The sequence below is a fragment of the Hibiscus syriacus genome, unplaced genomic scaffold, assembly GCF_006381635.1.
Source record: "Hibiscus syriacus cultivar Baekdansim isolate YM2019G1 unplaced genomic scaffold, ASM638163v2 tig00110691_pilon, whole genome shotgun sequence".
Classification (NCBI taxonomy): Eukaryota; Viridiplantae; Streptophyta; class Magnoliopsida; order Malvales; family Malvaceae; genus Hibiscus; species Hibiscus syriacus.
Genome location: NW_024062826.1, coordinates 1,147,244 through 1,157,496, shown reverse-complemented (window position 1 = coordinate 1,157,496; position 10,253 = coordinate 1,147,244). Strand labels below are relative to the sequence as shown.

At 34.0% G+C, this 10,253-nt stretch overlaps 1 pseudogene; it reads right to left on the bottom strand.

Annotated features, from left to right (window-relative positions):
* Positions 1 to 1,235: 1,235 nt before the first annotated feature.
* On the bottom strand, positions 1,236 to 2,517 carry LOC120138388 (annotated as a pseudogene).
* Positions 2,518 to 10,253: the final 7,736 nt, after the last annotated feature.

Sequence of the window (10,253 nt, the reverse complement as noted above, 5' to 3'; positions counted from 1 at the left end):
GCTTTGAAACTAAGTCAATATTCTTTATTTGTGACTGTCCTATTCTTAGCAGATTAGTTGCTTGATTTGTTTAGATTTCATTATGCATATTTTGTGGAGTTTTTCTGTTGTGTTTCAGCTTATATAATGGCTTCATTTTTTATGAATAAACAACACACTTTCTCATTTTACTACTTTTCAACAATTTAAACCGACACAAAGTAAAACCGGTTTATCCTCTAATGCTGACAGCTTAAACTGATAAGAATCAGGCGGGTTACAAACAGAGTAATAATTGTGATGAACCATAAAAAGGAGGAAAATGAAATTACCTTTGCTCTATTTCTGCATGCTGTTCATCTCACCCTTTCTTCCTGTAATGGCATATGCTCGAAACAACGAAAATATACTTTTAGTACCAATTGGAAAAGCTTCAATGACAAGAAAACGGAAAAGCACATGTAACTATAACAATCAGCTTTTTTACACTGTGCTCTATCATAGGAGATTTAAGTGATTCACAAAAGAATGCAAGATTTAGCATAAAAGAATCGAGAACCAGGATAAGAAAAGTAAAATTACTCCACTCGTACAATACTGAGTTGATCAGGTTAGAACATAATATATTCTACAGTAGAATATGAAGATCCAGCAGAGAATACTATGCTGAGAATACAAAAGAGCTACACACTCTCGAAATCATCTTGCTCGTGAACTGTATGAGCAATAATACTCATTAGACCAAGTTATTGTTATGTGCTACTACAATGAAGCTGAGAATGTAGGTAATGCTGTTGAGTAAAATAGATGAAAAAAGATTTAGAAGACCTTGTAGTTAAGCCCAAAAGTATACCCAAGTCCGAGTCTTTGTTTTCACTTCATTTACCATGAGAGAGACAAGCGACCTAGCTCTTCTTCCATGGCCCTGTTTTTTGCAAGATTGACTAATAGATCGAACGCAGACCAGGGACATAGATAAGGCTTATTCCCCGCCTGAGGGTTAAAGATCAAATCAGAGTTGCAGGTACCTGTAACACCTATATTTGCTCACAGGAGAGAAAGTCCCATCCATCAAGGATACAATCCGAGTAAGCTCAACTTAGAAACCCTTATCGGACTCCTTGTACAATCTATATCATGATCAAACAGTTCTCATAATTCTCTAATACCTGAAAGGTTTCGAATTTCAATAATATATAAATACATAAAAACAATTCAGAACTAGGAACACAACGCATAAGCTTTGAAACATGGTTTTATATAAAATAGCAATAAAATAATCGAAAGAAAGGGTTATTATATTCCCCGCTAATAACCAATTGTATATAATCCTTACAACTTATTGCTATAAGCGGTTTATTTAAAGACAACATAGTCTCAAATGAAACTAACTAGAGAAGGCACTCCTCTTGCCTTTATGGTCACTTTCTATATTGCTTTAATTCCTCTATCTATGGTATAATGAAATCCTATTTCTTTGTCTTCCTTTCTTTTTCGGCCCCGGAACCTCCAATCTGCCAACGGAACATCCACATTTAGAACAAGCACTGCTCTTCCATTAACCGGTGCCATCCTCTTTAACTCGGCTTCCAATTCCTTATGGCCATTATGAAGCAATTCTAGAAGTCCTCTAGTGACACCATCTTTTGGAGTAGTGCTCGAATTTCTAGCACACTCGTCGGTTTCAAACTGAATATCAAATTCGGTTGCCTTATCGAGCCCTTTACAGTGAGGTTTCCCACATTTCCTAGTTGTACAAAGAAGCAAAATCCAAGCAGCTATTGCGGAACAAGAAAAGCCAAGCCCTATCGATCCATATATCATTGGAGAAATCATCATTTCATCTTCAGCCAAATAAAAGGCAGCTTCAATGAACTCAACACTTTCAAAGATATGGATTTTAAAGTCGGAAACAATCGGAATCCAAAAGCAGCAATTACAGCAATTAAGATGACAACATCAATGGTAGCAAATCTTGATCTTTCATAAGATGGAATTTTTAAACAACTTGGTGGATCGGATACCTTTTGTTTCTTACAAAAATTAGCCCTTGATGACGAGGATGAGGGTGATTTGGGGTTCGTCATGAAATCACTTGAATTCCCAGAATTTTCCATAGGAGAAGCCTGGTCAACCGAGTTGCAGACTGAGTTGATCCATGGAAATAGACCATTTCAAATCAAACCCAGAATTTTAACTCCAAAAACAAAGAGAACCCAATCAACAGAAAAATGAAACTCTTATCAATTTTCCTTCAACCCCAGACTCCAAATCTAGACCAAATCCACCTCGAAAAAGCTCAAAAAGAAAACAGCTTTATTATTTCCACCTCAAGATCAGGTGCTTTTTCAACCAGTAATCAAATGATTAAATCGCTTGAAGAAAACAACAAACAGTCGGGAATTTTCAATCCCAAATTGAGATTTGAGATTGAATTATCAAGAGCAAAAGAACTAGAACTGAATCAATTTAAGAAAAGGCCAGCTATTGTGGGGGAAGGGGACAAAGGAAGAGTCTCTTTCTTTCTTTCTTTTTTGTAATTATTTCCTTATCACAAAATTTGCTTGATCTAACATACAAAGCTTTGGTTGTTTTTGGTGACACGCGTCTAAAGAAAGAAGAAAATTGATGAGGTGTTGGTGATTAGAATGGGCTTGAGATTTGCTTAGATTGAAGAATTGGAGTGTTTTCAATCTTGTGGTCATGATTTTGTGGGTCATTCTTTGAGCTTTGTTCCATCTTTTTTCCCTTCACTTTTACCGGAGTAAATTTTTTTTAAATCATACATAATTTTTAATTTATGTTTTATTTAGGTACTCAAAAGTCATCATTAAAAATTTAATGTATCATTATAAGATAATGCTATACTATCATTATAAAAAATATAAAAATAGCACATCAATAGATTTTTTTTAACAGTGGAATACTAAATTGAAATTTAAATTAAACGTTAGATATAATTTTAAAAAAATAAATAAAATTTAGGTACTAAATTAGAATAGAAATAATAATTTAGAAACTAAACGTATTATTTACCCTTTTATTATTACAGCGTTCTACTTTAGGACTTCTATGAAGCCCCAAATTTTAGATTTTGGTTAAACCATTATTAATCCTTTTTTTTGGTCAGATTCACAAAAGGAATATACTATAGGTAAATACTTTTTTTTGTTGAGAAACTACATTTTTACTATCCCATCAATTCTTATATTTTTTGTTTTAGTGGCTTAATTATTTTTATGTTTTAAAATCATGTTTAATGTTATATTTTTATTTCTATTTTTATTTTGGTAGCTCACCATTAAATTTGATCATTGATTTAACGAAAATAATGGTGTAGCATGATATAATAATAGTTTTCGTTGCCAAATTTTATACATCTTATTAAATTAGTCTTGATTCAAAATAATTTAATAAAATCTTGAATATTTAAAAACCTTATCAGTTTGGTCCTCATTTTAATTTAAAATAATTTAATCATTTATTACTACTTTAAGAAATACTTTATTATTAATTTAATAGTAATTGTAAAATATTGAAGCTTAATATTATTTTGAATTATGATCAATTTGATAAAATGTATAGGACTTGGGACTAAAATTGTTGTTATACATATTACATCATCATATTCATTAAGTCAATTGTAACACACTAATCCGATCCATCTCAAATCTAAATGACTAAAGTGTCACAAAAAATCATTGAAGTGACTAACCATTTATTTCTTAAATTATTTGTGCAGTATAAAAAATCATACACATTATTATCATATTCATAATACAATCCATAAGATTTACAAACATAACAATAATAAGTTTACACATGGGAAGCTCCCAATAACATATCCCAAAATATAACATTAGTATGTTAAAATAAAATTACGACTTGAATATATATAAGATCAATAAATAAAAGCATTAGACATAAAATATAAATAAAAATTCTCAAATGACACAACCAAGGTTCTTCTATTACTTATCACATAAAGACATGCAAACAACAACATGGAATAAATAGACGACATTTGAAGAAGGCAACAAATCATCTAGTCATAAATCCTCAATATTCCTAGAAAAGCTTACCAAGGTCAGAGAAGATTTCTTTACCCTCGACTCATGTACTCATGAAAATTAATGGATTTTGATATCAATAAATGTAATTTTAAGACTCGATTCTGACGTTATAATAAAAGGATATCATGTTGACGGAAGTTTATAAAATCATAATGGTTTAGAAATTAGTAACAATCTTAATATCAAATCATAATTAAAGTATTAAAATAAATTTATAATATAAAAAAATGATCGATAAATTTTTAATAATTGTTAAATTTCCAAATGGTATACTGTGTAATACCTCATCATGTTTATTGAATAGAAATGTTACAAATATATATACATTTCTAATCTAACTAACTAACAAATAATTAGTTATAACTGCAAAACTGAAATAACAAACTTAACTTCTTAACACTCCCCCTCAAGTTGGTGGGTAGAAAACATCCTTTACCCCCAACTTGGATACAAGATATTCATGTTGTTGCACTCCTAAAGCTTTAGTAAAAATGTCTGCTAATTGTTCTGAAGAAGACACAAATTCTGTCTTGATGAGCCCTTCTTGTATTTTCTCCCTTACAAAGTGACAATCAATCTCAATGTGCTTCGTGCGCTCATGATAAACTGGATTTGCAGCAATCTGAAGGGCAGCCTTGTTATCACAGTGTAACCTGACTGGGTATTTTCTTTCTAGTCCAAGCTCATTGGCTAAACCATTTAACCATGTCAACTCTGCTGTTGTAGTCGCCATGCTTCTGTATTCTGCTTCAGCAGATGATCTGGCTATAACATTCTGCTTCTTAGATTTCCATGAAACCAATGAACTTCCAAGCTTAATGCAGAAACCAGAAATAAACCTTCTTGAAATAGGACATGCAGCCCAATCTGAGTCACAATATGCGTTAAGTTCACAACTACTATTTGAGTCCATCAAAATCCCTTGACCAGGACTCTTTTTTTGTACCTCACTATCCTCAACACATAACGTAAATGAGACTCCTTAGGCTGTTGCATAAACTGGCTCAAGTAATGTACATCAAAGGTTATATCAGGCCTGGTATGTGTGAGGTAAATGAGTCTTCCAATGAGTCTTTGAAAGACACTTTTATCAACTAACAACTCATCATTTTCATTACTCCCTTTCATGCAAAGCTCATCATATCTGCTGTAGTGAGCTTAACATTTTGTTCAAGAGGAGTTCTTACAAGTTTTGAACCACTCATTCCTGATTCCTCAATTAATTTAAGAGCATATTTGCGCTGGTTGACTAAGATTCCTTCTTTTGACCTCATAACTTCAAGCCCCAAAACATACTTCAACTCACCAAGATCTTTCATCTTAAACTTTTTATTCAAAAAACTCTTCAAGTCATTAATCAAACAATCATCATTGCCAGTGATCAACAAGTCATCAACATAAATCAACAATACTACAATCTTCTTATCTTTTCTCATCGTGAACAAAGAATAGTCAAATTTATCTGTTCATAACCAGCCCCTAAAAGGGCCTCAGTCAACTTTAAATTCCATTGTCTAGATTCTTGTTTCAAGCCATAAAGAGATTTTTGCAGTCTACATACCATATTCTCCCCCTGACTGCAAAAACCAGGAGGGAGTTCCATATACACCTCCTCAAAAAATCACCTTGTAAAAAAGCATTATACACATCAAGCTGGAACAGAGGCCAATCAAAAACATAAGCAATGGCAAGGAGAAGACGAACAGTAACCAATTTAACCACTGGTGAGAAAGTATCCATATAATCCACACCCTCTTTCTGACTATATCCCTTGGCCACCAAGCAAGCTTTATATCTTTCTATAGTACCAGCAGTAGTGTATTTAATCCGTTAAACCCATTTACAACCAATGGGAATTTTGCCAGAAGGTAAGGAAACAACTGACCAGGTTTTATTTGTTTCAAGAGCAAGAATTTCATCCTTCATGGCCTGTGCCCATTCAGGGTGTTGAATGGCCTCATGATAAACTTAGGTTCAACGGAATTCGAAATAAAAGAAACAAAGGATTGAGTACCACAAGGAAGATGAGTATAAGAAATAAAATCTGAAATGAGATAAGAAGAGGTGGAAACAGAATTGCAAATAAAATCAGATAACCAATGAGTTTTCTTAGGAATTCTAGTAGATTTTCGAACCGGGACTGGAGCTACTGGAACCACAGGACTTTCTAACTGTTGTGATGATTGCCCAAGTTCAGTACTGGAAGTAGAAACAGGTTGCTGACCAAAAGAAATATCTAAAAACTCAGAATCAGGGATAAAAGGAGTAGAAGGAAAAAAATTTGTTTGGACAGGAAAGTGAAAAGGAAACACTTGTTCATGAAAAATAACATCTCTATTGACAAAGAACTTCTTAGAAGTAAGATCAAATAAGAGATAACCTTTTTGAGTGTTTGAATAACCCATGAAAACATAAGGGAATGCTCGAGGAGCAAATTTATCAACTGGTTTAGGAACAGTAGCATAGCATAAACAACCAAACACTTTTAGAATGGACATGTCAGGGACTTTGTGATAAAGAAGTTCATAAGGGGTCTTCTATTGTAAAACAGAGGAAGAGAGTCTGTTTATGATGAAGCAGGCTGTTAATACACATTCACCCCAGAATTTAATAGGTACTTTTGACTGAAAACGTAAAGCCCTAGCTACTTCTAAGAGATGTCTATGTTTTCTTTCTGCAACTCCATTTTGCTGTGGAGTTTGAACACATGAACTTTGGTGCAAAATTCAAAGAGAAGAAAAAAATGGAGAGCAATGAGAATTAAAAAATTATGTACCATTGTCACTTCTGATAATTTTAGTGACAGAAGAAAACTGAGTGGAGGTAAATGAAAGAAACTGTTTAAGAAACAAAATAGCATCATTTTTGCCCTCAAAAGATAAACCCAAGTCATTCTTGTGCAATCATCAACCACAGTCAAGAAATACCTATGACCACTATGAGTAGATATTCTATAAGGACCCCATAAATCGATATGAATTAGTTCAAAAGATAACGAGGATCTAGTAGAACTAAGAGGAAATGGTAACCTAGTTTGTTTTGCTAAAGGACAAACATTGCAAGAATGAACAAAATTTTCATCAAACTTATCAGAAATATAAGAAGAAAGCTTTTTCATAGCAGAAGCAGAAGCAAGCCCAAACCTAGCATGCCAAAGACTTGTTTTATTATTAACAGAAAAATCATGTACAGAGTGAGCAGAAGAAATTTCCCTAGTACTAGCTAAAGAATTAGAAATCAAACCAGTAGCTCCTTTAGACTCAAAAATGTAAAGGCCATTAAACCTTCTACCAATCCCCTTGATCATGCCATTGCAAAGATCCTGCAAGATACAAATGTCAGGATAAAAGGAAATGATACATGCATGACTTTAGCAAGTCGAGAAACAGAGATCAAATTATGAGAAAAGCTTGGAACAAACAATACGTTGGAGAGAACAAGTTCAGAATTTAACCTATGAGACCCTACATGAGTTAAATTTCAGCATGACCATTAGGAAGATGAACAAAACGATGAGCAGAACATAAAACAGGAAATTGCAAGCCCTTGAAAACAGATAAAATGTGATCAGTTGCACCAGTATCAATAATCCACGAACACAGGAATTGTTGGAAGTAGGTAAATTACTAGCAACAATACCTGCAAGATTCACACTGGAATCTGAGGGTGGACTTTTGCTCAGTAACTTTAATATTTGATGGTATTGTTCAGAGGTGAAAGAAGGTACTGCTGAAACAGTGGAGGAAACCACCAAGCAATTTGCAGTGTCATTATCAGCAGCGTGCACAAATTAACCATCGTGGCAGCTGGAGGAACCTTCTTCTTGTTGAATTTAAAGTATGGTGGAAAACCAATGAGTCTGTAACAACGATTGCGGCTGTGGCCCTTGATGTTACAGTAATCACATGTTCCACTAAAGCGTCTTCTTTCATTACCTTTAGAAGCAATTGTGAACATCACAGAGGTTTCAATGGGCGAGGAAGAAAGTTGAGCACGATGCAGCTCCTCCTGAACGATCATAGAGTAGGCTTGATTGACCGTAGGGAGGGGCTTCATGATGAGAACTACGGAGTGCAAAATATGTTTCGTTAAGGCCCATCAGAAATTGGAACAAGCGTTGTTGAGCCACATGAACCGAGTTCTGCTGGGCAGCTTCGCAGTCACAAAAAGAGAACGGAACCAGCGTAGTATATTCGTCCCACAACAGTTTGAGACGAGTGAAATAGACAGAAACAGAGGATTCGCCCTGAACAAGTGTTGCAATCGAGCGATGTAGAAAAAAAACCCTAGAGCCATCGATTTTATCAAATCGCTCCTTGAGGTCTTTCCAAACGGCTTCGACATTTGAAGCAAAGACTATTCCAGCAGAGAGATCTGGACTTACCGAGTTCATAATCCATGAGAGAACGAGAGCATTGCAGCGCTCCCATTGAGACTGCAAGGCATCGAGAAAGTCATCCCTTCGACAGCTCCCATCTACGAAACCAAGTTTGTTCTTGGCCAGAAGCGTGATGCGCATTTTCCTGCTCCAGAGGCTGTAGTTCTCGACTCTAGTGAGTTGTAGCGAGACTAGCTGAACCCCCGGTGTATCCGAAGGATGCAGAAAGAGATGATGGTTCGAATCAATTGAGAGAGCCATTAGCCCTAAGAGAAGGCGATTTGGGGAAAGAATGTAATCTGGAACTGCTGCAAGAGACAAGCCTCAGAAAACTCAGCGAGAAATGGGCCACAGAAAATTCAGCGAGAGATGGGCCAAACAGGAAAGGACGTCGACTGATACCATGTTAAATTTCCAAATGGTATACTGTGTAATACCTCATCATGTTTATTGAATAGAAATGTTATAAATATATATACATTTCTAATCTAACTAACTAACAAATAATTAGTTATAACTGCAAAACTGAAATAACAAACTTAACTTCTTAACAATAATGATAATTCATATGCTTATGCAGTGACGCATGTCAAACCTTATAATCTAAAGTCCTATAAAAATAATGTCTCAAAAATCCGAATACGTAATATTTAGACGTGGAATAATCATACAGGATTCAGTGTGTCCTGAAAGTATAGGCCAATTAATAGAGAATCAATCATAATATTTAAATAGTACACCATATCCGGTAATTTAGACGTGTAATAATCATACGTTATTAAGTATGATATGAATGCAATACAACTTAACTATCCCAACTACACTGCCAAACAATTATTGGACGTTACCATCTTATAAGGATGAGCCAGTTAATGATATGATGATTGGACGTTACCATCCGATACATATGAACCAATTGATGAATCGATTATTTTCTACTTCACAATCCCAACTCAATGCATCATACAATATGAGTGAACATGACAAAACATAGTAGATGTATAAATTATATCACAATTATGGTAAACATTAAATGCATACATCGTTATCCTTTATTCATGCTTATAATATAATATATATACATAATTTGGGAGAAATAGTATGGAGATTGGTTGGATCGGATCCTTTTGGTCGCACAATTGTACGTTTCTTTTTCTTCTTTTTTCAGTTTTGCAAGCATAAAAAAGAATAAGTTAATCAATCACCTTATAGGTCCTTGAACTTCTCAGATTCTAGAAAAATGACTGAGAATTTTCAAAAAATTCAATTTGGTACTCAAAATTGTAAGATTAGAATCTAACACTAAATTACAATTGTGACAAATCGAATATTTTGAATCAAATAATTTTAAACGCTATTTATTCCTCTAGCCATCCCTTCATCAAGAAGAAAATTATTCCAAGAAACTTTTTTTATAATTTGAGGCAAATACGAGGTAATATTTGTTTAAAAATAACTCTTAATTATTTGACATTAAACGTTAAATCTCACCATAGTACTTGAAATTGTCCCAAAAAAAGTATCAAAATGAGAAGTCCAGTTAAACAAGGGAAGAGGCAGCTTCTAAGAAATAAACCAGACAAATGCAGGCACATAAGAACAAAACAAGGTAGGCCAAGCCAGTTGACCAAACATTTGTACCTATTCCCATTAAGCAGGAGATTAGAAATTTCCTCTGTTTTGAAATAAAGCAATTATCATTATTAAAGCATAATTATTAATAAAAAACATAATATAATTACAATCAAATTTTCAACTTGGAATGAAACACACAGGCAGTTTCCCCTTTCAAACCGCCATTGAAAACTTACAAATACTCATCC